We start from the raw sequence: 18,928 nt of genomic DNA on the forward strand, positions 1-18,928 counted from the left end.
CAAATAAATAAAAACAAATATTTTAAAGATTAACAAGAGAAAAGCATATCAATTAATTTTTTACAAAAAGAAGATTAAGAGGCGCTCTCATTTATTGCTGGTGGAAATGCAAACTGGTACAACCACTATGGGAGACAGTTTGGTAATTTCTTACAAGGCTAGAATAGGCTTACCATATAATCCAGTAGCATGCTCCTGATTTCTACCCAGATGAGTTGAAAACATATCCACACAAAAATCTGAGCACAAATATGTATAGCAACGTTACTTATAATTGCCAAAAAATGAGAATCCACCAAGATGTCCTTTGACAGACGAATGGATAAACAGGACTGTGGTCCTGTACACAGTGACATGTTTTTCAGTGATCTTAAAAAACCAGCTATCGAGCCACAAGCAGAAGCCTTAAAGTGTGTATTGCTAGCTGAAAGGAGCCTGTCTGAAGAGGCTACATGCTGTATGACTCCAACTACAGGAGAATGTTTTGGAAAAGGCAAAATGACAGAGACAGCAAACAATCAGTGGCTGCCTTGGGGTTCAGTGGAACGGGGGGCTAATTCTTCCAATCCAAGGGGAGGAGATATTTTTCCATTTCATTGAATCATCTTTAATTTCCTTCATCAATATTTTCTAGTTTTCAGAGTATACATCTTTCACCTTCTTGGTTAAGCTTATTCTTAGGGCTTCCTTTACTGTGATTTTTTAAAGATTTATTTTACTTATTAATTTTTTTGGCTGTGCCACATGGCATATGGGATCCTAGTTCCCCGACCAGGGATCAAATCTGCACCCCCAGCAGTGGAAGTGTGAAGTCTTAACCACTGGATGGCCAGGGAAATCCCTATGCAATCTTAAGTGGGACTTTTCTTTAAACTGGCTCTTTCTGATATTTCATTTTTAGTGTGTAGAAATGCAGCAGATTCTTCCTTACGGTGTAGAGAACAGGCACTTCAGGAACAGAATTGTGAAGTGATGAACTCATGGTTTATTTCTGCTTGTGAGACCAGGTCGCTGGGATAAGTTCAGTCATCCGCATTGAGGACAGTCTCCTGCCTCAGTATCAAGAAGCAGGGATATAACCTGACAAAACCAGACCATCTCGGTCACCTCACCACGAAGGTCTACAGCCACGGGCACCTTTACTGTGGAGTTCAGGCTGCCCTAAAAAGGTAACAGAGAAAGGGGCCCATTCCTCTAGCTTTTGTGGTCCAACGGATACAAGTGACAAAATTTCCCCACCTGCTAGTCATAGGAACTCATCACCGCCACCAACCCCACCCCCAACCCCCCACCTCCGTCAGGAAGAGAGGTGGAACCAGAGCTGTCTTTTCCGCTACTGCTCCCCCTTCTGGAGGGATGTGGAAGTTCCCCGTGGAAACGCACGGAGCGAGCTAAGAATTCCCCCAGGCGGATTGACATCCGTTTCAATGCTACACTTTCAACTTCTTTCTTTAGATGCAGTTTAGAATGGCTATGTGTTCCTCTATGTTTCGTTTCATGACCTCTAAATCCATTCTCCTTTGTCTGCAATTTCATCTCATGTAAATAACCGCTGGTGTCCGAGTTCATATCTAGGTAATTCCCCTCACCCACATTATTCATAGGCTGACGTAGTTTGTGGAAAACCTCAGATCTTTTACAAGAGTTTTGTCAGTGATAAGCAAAGATCAATGGTTCACAGACAGGGAGACTCGGGGGCTCACAGTTACTGCTGATTCACATCACAAGGGCGGAAACTATGATACCTGCTTTACCTGAAGTTGTGGAAGGGACCATGGACCTCTCCCCGTCTGGGCCACGCAGGCCTCAGGGACTGGGTGGAATTCCCCCAAGACCAGCTTCCACGTAGGGCTAGAATGATGGCACGGGACTTGGCACAGACATCCTTGCTTTGTGCAGGGTAACTGAGCAGGGGCCAAGGGGCGTTGGGGAGTGGGCTGGCCTCTATCCTGCCTGTTTCCTCCACTCCACAAAGCCGGACCACTTGGTCGAGGCCAAGTTCGACTGAGCAACCTGACTTGGGCAGAGGCAAGCCCAGTCAGCAGAGGTGTTTCTGCGGCTGACTTATACTCCCAGGCATCCTTACTGTGAGTTCCTTGAAATCCTGCTATTTACTGTTCCTTCACCTGGTGGACTGAAGTTTTCCAATAAGCTGAATGGTATATGAGGCGCTATGAAGATGAGGGAGTCAGGTGAGGCACTGGGGAGAGGACCTCACAGCCTGGACCAAAGGACCGCCTCTTGCTCAGTTCCAGGGCCATCACAGACAGCTGGTCTGGGCCCCTGTAGACCTGTGTCTGCCCTGGCCATGTATCCAAGTTTACTGAGGTTGCTGTAAAAAAAAAAAATTACTGCAGACTTGGTGGCTTGAAACATTAAAATTTATTCTCTCACACTTTTGGAGTTCGGATGACTGAGCTTTCTCCAGGATCTTCAGAGAGAATCCTTCCTTGGCTTTTCCAGCTCCTGGTGGCAGCCCCAGCAGTCCTGGGCTTGGGGTTACATCACACCAATCTCTGCCTTTGTCTTTACATCGCTGTCTCCTCTGTGAGCTACGTGAACTCTCCCTCTGCTTCTATCTTATAAAGACTCTTGAGACCGCATTTAGGTTCCATCTCAATAATTCACGATAATCTCTCTATCGTAAGATCCTTGACCTAACCACATCTGCAAAGACCCTTTTTCTAAATAAGGTTACATTTACAAATTTCAGGGATTAGGACTTGATATCTTTGGTTGGGGGCTTCCCTGGTAGTTCAGCTGGTAAAGAATCCACCTGCAATGCAGGAGACCCCGATTCGATCCATGGGTTGGGAAGATCCCCTGGAAGAGGATCTCCCAGTATTCTTGCCTGGAGAATTCCCATGGACAGAGGAGCCTGGTGGGCTATATCCATGGGGTTGCAAAGAGCTGGACATGTCTGAGCGACTCAGCACAGCACAGCACAGCATCCTTAACTGGCTTTTATCCAAGCTACTATACCTGGGCTCTACAGATCTAGACTGTGATGGAGTTAAAGAGAAGCCTCCATTCCTCAATTTTGGACACAAGGCAGGGATCCCAGCATCCTAGAAGAAAGCAGCCAGAACCAGACTACACAGCCAAGGTCATGCAGGGCTCAAGAATCAGTGCTTTATCCAGGTCCATCTTCTGTTGCACAGAAACATTCACTAGATCCTGAAAGGAATACCCTCAGGGACAGACTTTATTTTTTTAAGAAAACCTCTTGACAAAGATATAAAATGCAATGTAGAATGGCTTTGTATTCCTCTACATCTTGCTTCATGACTTCTAAATCCATTCTCCTTTGTCTGCAATCTCATCTCCTAGAAATATTTTCTGGTGTCTGAGTTCATATCTAGAGAAGAAAATGGCAACCCCTCCCCATACTCTTGCCTAGAGAATTCTGTGGACAGAGGAGCCTGGTGGGCTGCTGTCCATGGGGTCACACAGAGTTGGACACGACTGAAGAGACTCAGCATGCATGCATGCATTGCAGAAGGAAATGGCAACCCACTCCAGTATTCTTGCTTGGAGAATCCCAGGGACAGAGGAGCGGGTGGGCTGCCATCTATGGGGTCGCACAGAGTCAGACATGAATGAAGCAACTTAGCAGCAGCAGCAGCAGAGTTCATATCTAGGTAATTCTCTAGGACACAGAAGTGCTGGACTGCCTCTATCAGAGACAGTTCAGTTCAGTTCAGTCGCTCAGTTGTGTCTGACTTTGCGACCCCATGGACTGCAGAACGCCAGGCCTTCCTGTCCATCACCAACTCCCTGAGTTTACTCAAACTCGTGTCCACTGAGTCAGTGGTGCCATCCAACCATCTCATCCTCTGTCGTCCCCTGCTCCTTCCGCCTTTAATCTTTCCCAGCATCAGGGTCTTTTCAAATGAGTCAGTACTTCGCATCAGGTGGCCAAAGTAGTGGAGGTTCAGCTTCAACATCAGTCCTTCCAATGAACACCCAGGACTGATGTCCTTTAGGATGGACTGGTTGGATCTCCTTGCAGCCCAAGGGACTCTCTCAAGAGTCTTCTCCAACACCACAGTTCAAAAGCATCAATTCTTTGGTGCTCAGCTTCTTCACAGTCCAACTCTCACATCCATACATGACTACTGGAAAACACACAGCTTTAACCAGACGTACCTTTGTCCACAAAGTAATGTCTCTGCTTTTTAATATGCTGTCTAGGTTGGTCGTAACTTTCCTTCCAAAGAGTAAGCGTCTTTTAATTTCATGGCTGCAATCACCATCTGCAGTGGTTTTGGAGCCCCCAGAAATAGTCTGCCACTGTTTCCACCGTTTCCCCATCTATTTGCCATGAAGTGATGGGACCAGATGTCATGATCTTAGTTTTCTGAATGTTGAGCTTTAAGCCAACTTTTCACTCTCCTCTTTCACTTTCATCAAGAGGCTTTTTAGTTCTTCTTCACTTTCTGCCATAAAGGTGGTGTCATCTGCATATCTGAGGTTATTGATACTTCTCCTGGCAATCTTGATTCCAGCTTGTGCTTCATCCAGCCCAGCACTTCTCATGATGTACTCTGCATATAAGTTAAATAAGCAGGGTGACAATATACAGCCTTGACGTACTCCTTTTCCTATTTGGAACCAGTCTGCTGTTCCATGTCCAGTTCTAACTGTTACTTCCTGACCTGCATACAGGTTTCTCAAAAGGCAGGTCAGGTGGTCTGGTATTCCCATCTCTTTCAGAATTTTCCACAGTTTATTGTGATCCACACAGTCAAAGGCTTTGGCATAGTCAATAAAGCAGAAATAGATGTTTTTCTGGAATTCTCTTGCTTTTTGATGATCCAGCGGATGTTGGCAATTTGATCTCTGGTTCCTCTGCCTTTTTTAAAACCAGTTTGAGCATCTGGAAGTTCATGGTTCATGTATTGCTGAAGCCTGGCTTGGAGAATTTTAAGCATTACTTTGCTAGCGTGTGAGATAGTGCAATTGTGCGGTAGTTTGAGCATTCTTTGGCATTGCCTTTCTTTGGGATCAGAATGAAAACTGACCTTTTCCAGTCCTGTGGCCACTGCTGAGTTTTCCAAATTTGCTGGCATATTGAGTGCAGCACTTTGACAGCATCATCTTTCAGGATTTGAAATAGCTCAACTGGAATTCCATCACCTCCACTAGCTTTGTTCGTAGTGATGCTTCCTAAGGCCCACTTGACTTCACATTCCAGGATGTCTGGCTCTAGGTGAGTGATCACACCATCGTGGTTATCTGGGTCATTAAGATCTTTTTTGTATAGATCTTCTGTGTATTCTTGCCACCTCTTCTTAATATCTTCTGCTTCTGTTAGGTCCATACCATTTCTGTCCTTTATTGAGCCCATCTTCAATGAAATGCTCCCTTGGTATCTCTAATTTTCTTGAAGAGATCTTGAAGAGATTTCCCATTCTGTTATTTTCCTCTGTTTCTTTGTATTGATTGCTGAGGAAGGCTTTCTTATCTCTCCTTGCTATTCTTTGGAACTCTGCATTCAAATGGGTATATCTTTCCTTTTCTCCGTTGCCTTTTGCTTCTCTTCTTTTCACAGCTATTGGTAAGGCCTCCTCAACCATTTTGCTTTTTTGCATTTCTTTTTCTTGGGGATGGTCTTGATCACTGCCTCCTGTATGATGTCACGAACTTCCGTCCATAGTTCTTTAGACACTCTATCAGATCTAATCCCTTGAACCTATTTCTCACTTCCACTGTATAATTGTAAGGGATTTGATTTAGGTCATAACTTAAATATAGATTCACATAGATTACCTCCCCACAAAGCTACAATAAACAGACTTTTTTGTTACTGCTAAATATTTATTTCCTGTATAAGAGTGGTCAGGAACATCGCCTGCATACAATCAAAGGTATGACCACAATATTGCTCTGAAGGGTTGAACATGGAGAAAAATGTGTGGTTTATAGTATAATATTCGTATTTTTAGCTGTATTTTCTGGAAACTTATGCTATATTGTATGCAAGAAGAACTGATAAGACCTCTTAGTCTTTTACATGGTTCTTTATTCCTAGAATTTGTCTTCTATGAACATTTTTTCCTAAGGCTGCAAACACTGAGAACTAAGCATATTCCCAGCACTGCTCTAGTCATTAGAAGAGATAAAAAGATGAAATTATATATTATACTCCCCTTTAAGGAGTTTAGCAAGCCATGGCACTTTCGTCACAGAAGTCCTAGGAGGTAAATGGCTCTCTGAAGAATGATGAATAACGAAAGGAAGAACTCATATGAGAACTATGTAGAAACCCAGAAAAATCTTTATGATGAGAAAAGCAGATTAAGGTGGTATATATGGTACAACTGTCAAGACACGGATGCATGGGATCACATTCTGGAATGGAACAGGCAGAAATTCAAAGTCAGATATTAGACTGTTCCTCTTCATTTTGAAAGTTTTTGAAAGTTTTCTTTAATAATGATATGGTATCTTTTCAAAAATAAGTTTTTAGCCATTTAGAAAATGGCTATCACTGATAAATGCAAAGCAGAGAGGTTTCCATTTTGTAAATAACTTACTAACTAAATTATAGATGAAATTACTAATCCACTTGGAATTCTCTCCCAGTGACGAAAAGTATTTACATGACAAAAAGTGGTGTGCGAGGGAAGTCTGAGTTCATCATTATTAAGCATATGCTGGGGAGAAAACTGTTTTCCTCTAGTTTCTTAACTCAGTAACTGAGGGTCTGTGAATTAAACTAACAAAAGGCAGATTAAGAGAAAAGACATAATTTTTATTCAGAATATGTTTAGGTCCACAGGTGTCCACAGAAAAGGGGTGAAACTCAAAAAAGCAGTTAGGCTTGGAGGCTTATGTACCATTTCAACGAAGGAAAGGAAGTTTGGGCTTCCAGGGATGATGAACTATGATGAAGTGTCAAGGAAATATATGAGTGAACTAAAGGAAGATAAGATCTATTTTAATAAGTTCTGTTTGCGCACACTAAACTTGGTGTCAGCGACTCATCTTTGGTAATAAGAGTCACTTGTTCTGGTACAGGGCGGGCACCTTTCTCAGAGGGAAACGTATGCCTCGCTTTTGGTACCCAGGGGAAGGGCAAAGAACTCTTCCTCTTTTGGCTGATTCTCAGCTGCCTGTAGCTGAGAATAATCCTTACACCAAAGTGGCATATTCGACTTCACATAGTAATGATATCTTCATTCTGTGAGCACCCCTCAGGGGCCGGCCATAGCTTATATGTTTGGCCCTGGTTGGGGTTATGGGAGTACCCCAGCTCCTTTTTTAAGTGTCAGTGGCCTGAGGTTGAGTCTGCCCCAGAACTGAGTACTAGCCCTCAGGCAGTGGGCATTTCCGCTGCTGGTGAAACTTGAGCTCACTGTGTTGTCTTATGGTGGGCGCCTTTGCATCCCTGCCCCTATGGTTACTGTCTATTCTATTGATTCCAGCTTCTGCAGGAGGAGCCTAGGGACTGGGATGTTTGCCAAAGACAGGATGCTTTGGCAGTCACGGGCATATGTGGAACTCTTAAGGGGAAGCCAGGAAGACTTCTTCCCCTGCCCCAGGAAAAGCACTCCTGAGTTAAGGGTGAAGGTAGACTGTTAAGACGCTTCTCTCTTTCTTTCCTGATACCATTCATCCATTTCCTGCATAGAAGAAGAGTTTACAAAATAATGCATTATTCCTCTTACTTTTCTCCCCCGCATTAAAGTTTGGTTCAGCATATCCATTTTGGAACCAGGCTGGGGACACCTCTATTTTAGTTTCTTGATGAGAAAAGACACGGTAACATCAATATGATTTCCACCAACCTCTGTCTTCTTTTTAGCTACTCCCAGGTCCCCAGAGGCCACAGCTCCTAAAAGAGGCCCCGAACCTGCTGCACCAGCATTTCATTTATACTAAATCTGATTCTCAGATCAGCCCTACAGGTATTTTGGACAACTTTCCCAAGATCCACATGGCTCCTAAGAGGCAGCACTGGTCCCAGTCCAGGTTACACCATCTAGGTGACACCAGTGCCCCTTCTCTTACGTCCATCATTCTTCTTCAGAAACAGAGTGAGCTACCCAAAATCATCAGGGCAGTCGGAACCAACTTCCTTCCCCTCTGGGCTGCCAGAAACCCTTGTTTCTCACTGTAGATCTTGTCCATGTCCACCCTTGTGTTCTTTGGACTTTATACACATCTTGCCTTTTTTTAGGGGAGGGGGTCTCTACTCACTACATCCAAGGCAGTGCCTGGAAAGAAGAGGTAGTTCTCAGAAAAGGCCAGATGAATTAAGACCCAACAGCTTATAACCAAGAAGACATAAATGCCACCTTCTCTTCTGATCAGTTTTTGTCAGGGTCACATCCCAGGGAATTTGTGGCACCTGAAGGCTTTCACACAGACCCGAGTGAATCCCAACCCTGCTGCTTCTTTGCTGGGTGACCTTGAATGTTTTATTTCACCTCTGTAGCCTTCATCTTTCTCATCTGCACATGTGGAGTGATGATCCCTTTCTTAAAGGGTTAAGAAGATAAGCGATTTCCTCTGAAGACATCTAGCACCAAGAACGTGTTAATAATGACACTCTATATTCAAACCACCAGATGATCCTTATCATTTACCTTTGTGGTTTTCCATTTGCTAGATATGAAAGCATTTTTTTAAACTTATTGTTTTGAAATAATATCCAGAAAAGAACGCTTGCAAGAATATAGAAAAAACTGCTATATTCTTCTCCAAGATTCACCAACTGTTAACGTTTTGACACACTTGTGCACTCTCTCTCTCTCTCTATATATATATATATACACACACACATATATATGTGATATATAGATATTTTTTCTAAATCAGCTGAAAATTTTGGCATCACATTCCATAAACCCTTCAGTGTGAATTTCTAAAAAACAAGGACATTCTCTTATGTCACCTTGGCACCGTTATCAAGATCAAGAAATTTAACAGTAACACGGTATTACTCTCTAAGAAGTCTATTTTGCGATCTCACCAGTTTTCAGATGATGTCAGGTGACAACGATGTCAGGTGATGACCTTTATAATACTTTTCATCCTCTGGTTCAGGATCCACTCCAGGATGGTGCACGGATTCCACTGTCAAATCCTTTTGCTCATCTTTGATCAGAAACTGTACCTCGTCTTCTGGTTTTTAAGACACTGACATTTTTTAGAAGAATACAGACCAGTTATTTTTCAGAATGTCCCTCAGTTTGGATTTGTCTGATAATTCTCTGTGATTAGGTCCACGTTAAATATTTTCAGCAGAAACGCTACAGAAATGATGAGTCCTTCTCAGGGAACGCATGATGTCCATTAGTCCCAGCACTGGAGATATTAATCTTGTTCATTTCATTCAACTGTCTGCCAGTAGGAAGGTTGCTATTTTTCCCTTTGTTATTAATAAGCCATTTATGAGAGATATTTTGAGACCATGTGGATATCCCGTTTCCCATCAAACTCTCAGGGCTGCTGTTCTGGAAGCTTTTGTGGACAAACTTCTCTCAAAGATGAAACACTGAAGGTCTGTACTGCCTTGGCTGAAGAGGCATGAATACTCATTTTCACCAGTTTCCTGTGAGGGAACCTTGTGGTTAATAACTCAGGGAGGGGTGGGCGAGCCGGAGCCTTGTGGTCCAGGCGCTCTCCACCCTGCAGCAGCACCAGCAAGAGGGTGGGGACGGGAGAGGAGCCCCCCCACTGCAAAGTGGAGGCGAGCGAGAGACAACCCAAGCCTACACGGTAGAGTGCACCTCAGGTTCACATAGGCAGAGGTTTTCTTCTTCTGCCCCTACAACCGTGCTCTCCACCCGTTCCTTCTGAGTATGTGAGACTCATCTAGTCTGGGGATCTCAGCAGAGAGGCACATATCACCAAAGATTCCCAGGAGGGTTACTGTGAGAGCCTTGTTTCATTCCTCTGACTGGGGAACGCCTGAGCTAAGCTCTTGTCGTGTGAACAAGGAGGAAATCAAATTTGCAGTTTTCCAAACAGTATGGGAGAAACAGGGAGTCGAAAATTGTTAGAAATGGAGGGTGTCAAGAGTTTATCTTAGCATTCATAGCCTTTCAGGGAACTGGCATCATTACTCCAAGAGTTCTAGACCAGAGCTGCAGTACAGATTTGCTGTAACTGGGAGTTGGATCTCCAGTTCTGGTTTGACTCTGACCCTATTGTGCAGTTGTCTAAATATACCTAGTTCTTGGGGCCATTTTCTTTCATTTTGTGAAAAAAAAAAGTTATTAGAGCAACCTCCCCCCTCAAATATAGGCCAACCCCACTAATGAAGACTGAGGTGAAAACTCTACAAAAACCATAGCACATGAAATCAAGCAACATACAATTTGTACATCTTGACCAATTTGGATTTATCCCAGGAAAGAGAGGTTCCTTTTTCACGAGGAAAAATGAGAAGTGTAATTCACCACATTAACAGATTAATGGGAAAAAAAATCTTATGAGCACATGGTCATCCCAAAAGATGCAGGAAAACTGATAAAATTCAGCATGTATATGGAGCAAATGAAACTCTCCAACTCTGCTGGTGGGAGTGGAAACTGTTGCAACCACTTTGGAAAATAATGTGGCATTTTTCTACTAAAGTGAAACATGCACATTTTCAATGGTTTACCAATGCTACTCTGAGGTATGTATCAAACACAAAAGTATATATTTCACTAAATACATGTATTAGTATATTCATAGCAGTACTATTCATAAGGAAAGTTATAACCAACCTAGATAGCATATTAAAAAGCAAAGACATTACTTTGCCAACAAAGGTCTGTCTAGTCAAGGCTATGGTTTTTCCAGTAGTCATGTATGGATGTGAGAGTTGGACTGTGAAGAAAGCTGAGTGCCGAAGGATTGATGCTTTTGAACTGTGGTGTTGGAGAAGATTCTTGAGAGTCCCTTGGACTGCAAGGAGATCCAACCAGTCCATTCTGAAGGATATCAGTCCTGGGTGTTCTTTGGAAGGAATGATGCTAAAACTGAAACTCCAGTACTTTGGCCACCTCATGCAAAGAGTTGACTCATTGGAAAAGACTCTGATGCTGGGAGGGAATGGGGGCAGGAGGAGAAGGGGACGACAGAGGATGAGATGGCTGGATGGCATCACTGACTCGATGGATGTGAGTTTGAGTGAACTCTGGGAGTTGGTGATGGACAGGGAGGCCTGGCGTGCTGCGATTCATGGGGTCGCAAAGAGTCGGACACGACTGAGAGACTGAACTGAACTGAACTATTCATAATAGACTTACAGGAAACCACCCAAATGCCCATCAAACATAGGATAAATAGATTCCAGTATATTCACACAACAGCATACATTTCATTGTCAAGAATAAGTGATCTACAATTGTACAAAATAGTATAGATGAATATATTAACATAACATTGCACAGAAGAAGCCTGTGGCTTCCCTGGTGGTCCAGTTCAGTTCAGTTCAGTTCAGTCACTCAGTCATGTCCGACTCTTTGTGACCCCATGAATCACAGCACGCCAGGCCTCCCTGTCCATCACCAACTCCCGGAGTTCACTCAAACTCATGTGGTTAAGAATTCACTTTGCAATGAGGTGGACACTGGTTTAATCCCTGGTCCAAGAAGATCCCATATGCCATGAGCAATTAAGCCCACAAGCCTCAGCTACTGAGATCATGTGCAGCAACTACTGAAGCCCATGTACTCACGAGCCTGTGCTCACAATAAGAGAAGCCACTGCAATGAGAAGCCTGCATGCTGCAACTCGAGAGTCGCTCCCACTGGCTGCAACTAGAGGAAGCCCGAGTGCAGCAATGAAGACCCAGTGCAGCCACTAATAAATAAATAATTATTTAGAAAAACAAAAGAAGCCAGTCACAAAGGCAGTACTATGACTCCACTTACATAAGAGACTAAAACACAGGTAAAATTAGCCTATGGTATCGGAAGATTGGGTGCCATTGTGGGTTGAGTAATAAGATGGAAAGGCATATCTCAGGATCTGGTGATATGCTGTCTCTGGACCTAGGTGGTGGTCACACAGATGGGTTCAGTGTGTAGAACTGCATACATTTATGTTATAGGCATTTCCCACATGTGGACTACAGTTCATTTTTAAAGGGGGAAAAAAACAACAACATCTCTTCATTAAAAAATTCTTCAATATGGGGCTTCTTTAACCTGAAACTACAAAACCAAACATCAATGACGAAATGTCAAAACAGATCCCTCTAAAATTAGGAATAAGAAAACTATGCCTTCTCTGCCACCACTTCTACTTGGTACTAGAGATATTCACCTGTGCAATAAGTCAAGGGAAACAAATAAATGGCATAAGGACTGGGACAGAAGACAAGATACCGTAATTTATAGGAGATGGGAAGGTAAAGACCAAACCCTTTCTTTTGGAAATCCAAAAGAGTCTACAGATAAGATACTAAAGTTAGCAGTAAAATTACATAACAGTGCTGAACAAAAAGCTGATAACACAATTCCATTGCATTTCTGTCTCTGCAACAATATATATAAAATGTAGTTTTAAAAATGATTTTTTATTGTAACATCAATAAATATGAAGTGTTGATATATAAATGAGGAAGAATCTTTATAGAAAAATTATAAAACTTTGTTAAAAGACATAAAAGAATTTATAAAAGTTGTAGAGAAATATCCTATTTATGCTTTAGAAGACTAAATATCAAAAGATATGAGTTCTCCCCCAAACTGACTTAAAGGTTCTATATAATTATAAAAAAATTCTCACAATACATTTTGGTGATTAACAAACTAATTCTAAAATTTATTTAGAAACACAAATGCCTATAAAGAGCCAAGATACTGCTAAAGAAGAAGAATATGGGGTCTCATCATGTCAGATATGAGTAATTATTATAAAGCTTTGGTAATTAGATCACATAGTTTTACACTGAAAATAACAGGTAGATCAAAGAATCAAAGATGGAACCCAGAAGCAAACCTATTCAGAGACAGAATTTTTTTTAAGAACAAGTTGGCACTGCAGCTTAGTGAGAAAAGGAAAACTTTTTCAACAAATCTTGAGTCAAAATTGATTATCTATATGAAAAAGTTACTTAGGCTCCTACCTCAAAGCTTACAAAAGAAAACATTTGCAGATTGTTTGAAGATGTCAAGACTTTCCTGGTGGTTCAGTGGTTTAGACTCCACGTTTCCACTGCAAGGGGCCTGGGTTCTATCCCTAGTCAGGGAACTAAGATCCTGCATGCTGGAGGCACAGTCAAAAACATTAAGTAAAAAAAAGCATAAAATCTTTGATGTTCTGTTTCTTGATTTGGAATGATGACTATATTGGTATTCATTTTATTACTTTTTTTTCAAATTGCATATCTGTATTTTCATGTTATAATATTTAATGTATCTTATGATAAAATTTTTTAAAGCCAATCTACAACAAACAGGCAGGGGAAAAAATGAGGGAGTTGGACAGGATAATATTTATGGACTTTGTTTATGCTCTCGTTCATTCATACGAGAAACATTTTGGCTATATTATGCAAGGTCCTAGGGATTCCAAGAACAGGAAATAAGCTGGTCCAGACAGTCACTATGCAGTTCCAGGGCCCTCTGAGGGCTCACAACAGTCCGGCACCAGCCAGTTCCCAGCTTCACTGTGTCATTCCAAGACTCCACTTTGTATAAAACACCACCCATTCACACTGTCTACCAAAAACAAAACAACTCCCCCAAAGCAATCCATTCCCACCAAGAATTTACAAACATTACTGTACCTCTTCCTCCAATGCTCTGGCACGCTCCTCCTCTTTTCTCCTCCTAATTTCTCTGCCCACCTTTGTCTTTGTTCTCAGGATCAACACAAATTCCTTCTTTTGCACAGCAGTTTGTTTCCTTTGCTCCCCCATCACTCAAGTAGGGCAACCAAAGTGATGTATGGAGCTCTTCCAGACAAGTCCAGTGGTTGCCCTGAGAAGATGCTTGATGGTTCGGTTTTCTCCCCCTTATTACAAGGCTCAGTGCCTCTACCTCTTGGAGCCTGGGTTTTCATCCCAGGTGAGCCATCATGCTGTCCTGGAATGCTGGGAGAGTCACTATCCTTTAGTCCAGCACTTCCACTCTTTAATGTGCACACAGATCACCTGTGAAAGTGAAAAGTCGCTCAGTCGTGTCCGACTCTGCGATCTAATGGGTAGCCTTTCCCATCTCCAGGGGATCTTCCCAACCCAGGGATCGAACCCAGGTCTCCCTCATTGCAGGCAGATTCCTTACCAGCTGAGCCACAAGGGAAGCCCTCACAGATCACCTGGGAATCATCTTAAATGGCAGGTCATGACTCAGCAGGTCTGAGCCCAAGATTCTGCATGTCAAACTGGCTCCCAAGCAATGCCAATGGTGTCAGCTTGCAGATCACATTTTGACAAGGGGTTAGGATCTTCATCTATAAAATTGGCACAAAGTCTCCATGCAGATGTTGTGATTTAATGAGATAATAAGTATGAATGTGCTTGGGAAATTTTCTAGCCCTTATGAATATGATGGGTTGTTATTATTGAAGAGCTGGGATGTTCCAAGCTTGTCCAATAAACTGGTGGTAGGACCTCCCCCCATATTTCTACTGCTTGACAACCTGAAAAACTGCCCATACTCAGCCAATTTGGCAGCTGAGCCCTTCAGAAGTGTCAGCTGTGCCAAGAAGACACACCAGCCCTCAATAAAGAGGTCCCTGGAGAAGAAGGGACCAATATCAGCTGGATTATCGAAAAAGCAGGAGGGTTCCAGAAAAATATCTATTTCTGCTTTATTGACTATGCCAAAGCCTTTGACTGTGTGGATCACAATAAACTGTGGAAAATTCTGAAAGGGATGGGAATACCAGACCACCTGACCTGCCTCTTGAGAAATCTGTATGCAGGTCAGGAAGCAACAGTTAGAACTGGACATGGAACAACAGACTGGTTCCAAATAGGAAAAGGAGTACGTCAAGGCTGTATATTGTCACCCTGCTTATTTAACTTATATGCAGAGTACATCATGAGAAATGCTGGGCTGGATGAAGCACAAGCTGTAATCAAGATTGCCAGGAGAAATATTAATAACCTCAGATATGCAGATGACACCACCTTTATGGCAGAAAGTGAAGAAGAACTAAAGAGCCTTGTGATGAAAGTGAAAGAGAAGAATGAAAAAGTTGGCTTAAAACTCAACATTCAGAAAACTGAGATCATGACATCCGGTCCCATCACTTCATGACAAATAGATGGGGAAAGAGTGGAAACAGTGAGAGACTTTTTTTGAGGTGGGGCTTCAAAATCACTGTAGATCATGATCACAGCCATGAAATTAAAAGAAACTTACTCCTTGGAAGGAAAGTTATGACCAACCTAGACAGAATATTAAAAAGCAGAGACATTACTTTGCCAACAAAGGTCCGTCTAGTCAAGGTTATGATTTTTCCAGTAGTCATGTATGGACGTGAGAGTTGGACCATAAAGAAAGCTGAGCACAGAATTGATACTTTTGAACTGTGGTGTTGGAGAAGACTCTTGAGAGTCCCTTGGACTGCAAGGAGATCCAACCAGTCCATTCTAAAGGAGATCAGTCCTGGGTGTTCATTGGAAGGTCTGAGGTTGAGGCTGAAACTCCAATACTTTGGCCACCTGATGCTGACTCATGATGTTGACTCAAATGAGCTGACTCATTTGAAAAGACCCTGATGTTGGGAAAGATTGGGGGCAGAAGGAGAAGGGGACGACAGAGGATGAGATGGTTGGATGGCATCACCAACTCAATGGACATGAGTTTGGGTAGGCTCCGGGAGTTGGTGCTGGACAGGGAGGCCTGGCATGCTGCGGTTCACGGGGTCGCAAAAAGTCGGACAGGACTGAGTGACTGAACTGAACTGAACTGGAGAAGAAGGAAGGAACAAATCAAGGATGTGATGTGGCAGCTTATAGATTTGCACAAGTGCCCAGCCACTTCCAGAGTTAATGGGGTGGTCAAAGAGTCTGCAGAAACAGGAAATCCTGCAAGAGAGCAAGGAAACACACATTCACACACACACACACACACACACACACACACACACACATTATCCAAACCAGAGAGGGACTGTTGGGTTAGTATCACATTTTCTTTAAAGGTCAGAAGCTAGTTAACCCTTGGCAGATCCACAGAGAGCTGAGAACACAGCCCAGTAAAGATTAGGGCAGGTGCATGAAGGGGCAGATGGTGAGATGGGGCAGGTGAACTCAGGACCACTTTGGTGCTGGAACTCAGGACCAGAGATGCTCCACAGCCCCATGAACCTTCTCACCTACCAGGCCCTGGGTTTCACTTCCCACACTGGCATGCTGCTCTCAGAAGCTGCTCATTCTTGAGCGGGCAGCAGAGTGAGTTACTGGATGGAAGGTGTTTAAGTGGCTTGCCAAAGTCACAGTGGAGTTTCTGGCAGAGCTGACTCCCAAGTCTCTGGCTCCAGGCTGTCCATCACAAATGCAAGCGCAGGTTATCTGGGTGGCTCCGCTCAGGGATTAGCAGAAACTGTCAGCACCTGAAGTGAGGAAGGATGGAAAAAGGACTAGTGTTTGTTCAGCACCTACAGTGGGTCAGGTACAGGCTATATGCTAATTTAGCCTCACAGCTTCATGAAGATGATATTACATCTACAAAGGTTCTAGTATGGTGTATCGTGCAGAAGAAAGTTTCCGCAAAATGTTTGGTTATTTGTCCTGTTGCCCCAAGTTACTAAGAATGCAACCCAAGAAGGTATAAGCAACTTAACCAAAAGCCACCTCTCTAAGTGGAGATTTGACCTCAGGTCCACCAGGCTCTGTGTTCTGCATGCTCTCCATTATGCTGTGCTGGAAAGGGAACAGGCTGGGCTCTGGTGCAAAACAAAGAACCCCTCTTTGCAAGGGGATTTGGGCAAGGTATTTCTCACATGGACCTGTGATGGCTTTAGGAATCTTCCCATCTTTAGGTAAGAAGAGTGTACTGGATTGGAGAGCATCCTGCCCCCAAATTCATGCTCTTCTCAGAGTCCTAGAATGTGATCTTTTCTAGAAATCAGATCATTGCAGATGATATTCATTACAACTTATGGCAGAAAGTGAAGAGGAACTAAAAAGCCTCTTGATGAAAGTGAAAGTGGAGAGTGAAAGTTGGCTTAAAGCTCAACATTCAGAAAACGAAGATCATGGCATCCGGTCCCACCACTTCATGGGAAATAGATGGAGAAACAGTGGAAACAGTGTCAGACTTTATTTTTGGGGGCTCCAAAATCACTGCAGATGGTGATTGCAGCCATGAAATTAAAAGACGCTTACTCCTTGGAAGGAAAGTTATGACCAACCTAGATAGCATATTCAAAAGTAGAGACATTACTTTGCCAACAAAGGTTCGTCTAGTCAAGGCTATGGTTTTTCCTGTGGTCATGTATGGATGTGAGAGTTGGACTATGAAGAAGGCTGAGCGCCGAAGAATTGATGCTTTTGAACTGTGGTGTTGGAGAAGACTCTTGAGAGTCCCTTGGACTGCAAGGAGATCCAACCAATCCATTCTGAAGGAGATCAGCCCTGGGATTTCTTTAAAAGGAATGATGCTAAAGCTGAAACTCCACCTCATGGCCACCTCATGCAAAGAGTTGACTCATTGGAAAAGACTCTGATGCTGGGAGGGATTTGGGGGCAGGAGGAGAAGGGGACGACAGAGGATGAGATGGCTGGATGGCATCACTGACTCGATGGACGTGAGTCTCAGTGAACTCCGGGAGTTGGTGATGGACAGGGAGGCCTGGCGTGCTGTGATTCATGGGGTCACAAGGAGTCAGACATGACTGAGTGACTGAACTGAACTGAACTGAGGTCATACTTAAGCAGGGTGGGCCTTTAATCCAATATGACTGATGTCCTTAGAAGTGAACAGACACAGGGAGGATTCCAGAGGGTGACAGAGGCAAAGATTGGAGTGATGTGTCTACAAGCCAAGGAACACCAAGACTTGCCACCAACCTAAGACATGGAATGGATTCTCCCCAAAAGGTTTCAGAGAGAACGTGGCCCCGCCTACATCTTGATTTTGGACTTTGGCCCCCAGAACCGTGAGGAAATGCATTTCTATCGTTTGAGTCACTGAGTTTTTGGTAACTTGTCATGCAATCCTGGGAAATTAATACAAAAGTCACTTAAGAAATTTAGAGTGCCTAGTCTCGAAGCACTGCCATCATCACCTTGAGTCAAATGAATAAAAAGGACAAAACTACTTTTAAACTGTGAGACTTGAGGGAGGAAGGGACATTTTGGTCGACGCTGAATTTCCATCACGTGCATAAATGTCTCTCGAGCATACGTACTCACACATACCCTCCCTCCCCTTCTTTCTGCACAGATAATTCAGAGTGCCCACAACCCACTCAGTGGGGCTGTCCTGGCCTTTCTGGATGCAGTTAGGGTGGCGATTTTATCAGCAGCCATTTCATGCACTGGTGTGACATACTAGGGTTCAGGTGGGGTGACTCTTCCTAGGTATTTTCAACGTCACCTGGATTTAGAAGAATCATCCTTTGTCTGTGTTGGCATTAAGTCCTTAACCACATTTATCTTCCATAAATAAATAACAGTTATGGAATAAATAAGTGTCACGATTCTTATTATAAATCTATTTCTCAATCTTAGCTGTTTATAAAATTGTCTTGTTGTTCACTTGCAAAGATGGGTCCAAAAAAAAAAAAATGGGTCCAACTCTTTGGGACTCTATGGACTGTAGCCCGCCAAGCTCCTCTGTCCATGGGATTTCCCAGGCAAGAATATTGGAGTGAAAAAAAAAAAAAAAGAATATTGGAGTGGGCTGCCATTTCCTCCTCCAGGGGATTTTTCTGACCCAGGGACCGAATCTGCGTCTTCTGTGGTTCCTGCATTGGCAAGTGGATTCTTTACCACTGAGCCATCAGGGAAGCCCTTATAGAA

The 18,928-nt window shown here is 43.2% G+C and overlaps 1 protein-coding gene across 2 annotated transcripts in view; it reads right to left on the reverse strand.

Moving 5' to 3' along the window:
- CCR8 (C-C motif chemokine receptor 8) overlaps positions 1-18,928 on the reverse strand; it is a 133,302-nt gene that overhangs the window by 5,990 nt on the left and 108,384 nt on the right. For both annotated transcript variants that reach the window (XM_027523772.1, XM_027523771.1), the window contains 3 exons: positions 16,283-16,515; positions 13,739-14,104; positions 8,981-9,562 (listed from right to left, as the gene is read on the reverse strand). The gene's annotated coding sequence lies outside the window, so the exon portion shown is untranslated. The remainder of the gene's footprint in view (positions 1-8,980; positions 9,563-13,738; positions 14,105-16,282; positions 16,516-18,928) is intronic.

The sequence above is a fragment of the Bos indicus x Bos taurus genome, chromosome 22 (genome assembly GCF_003369695.1).
Source record: "Bos indicus x Bos taurus breed Angus x Brahman F1 hybrid chromosome 22, Bos_hybrid_MaternalHap_v2.0, whole genome shotgun sequence".
NCBI lineage: Eukaryota > Metazoa > Chordata > Mammalia > Artiodactyla > Bovidae > Bos > Bos indicus x Bos taurus.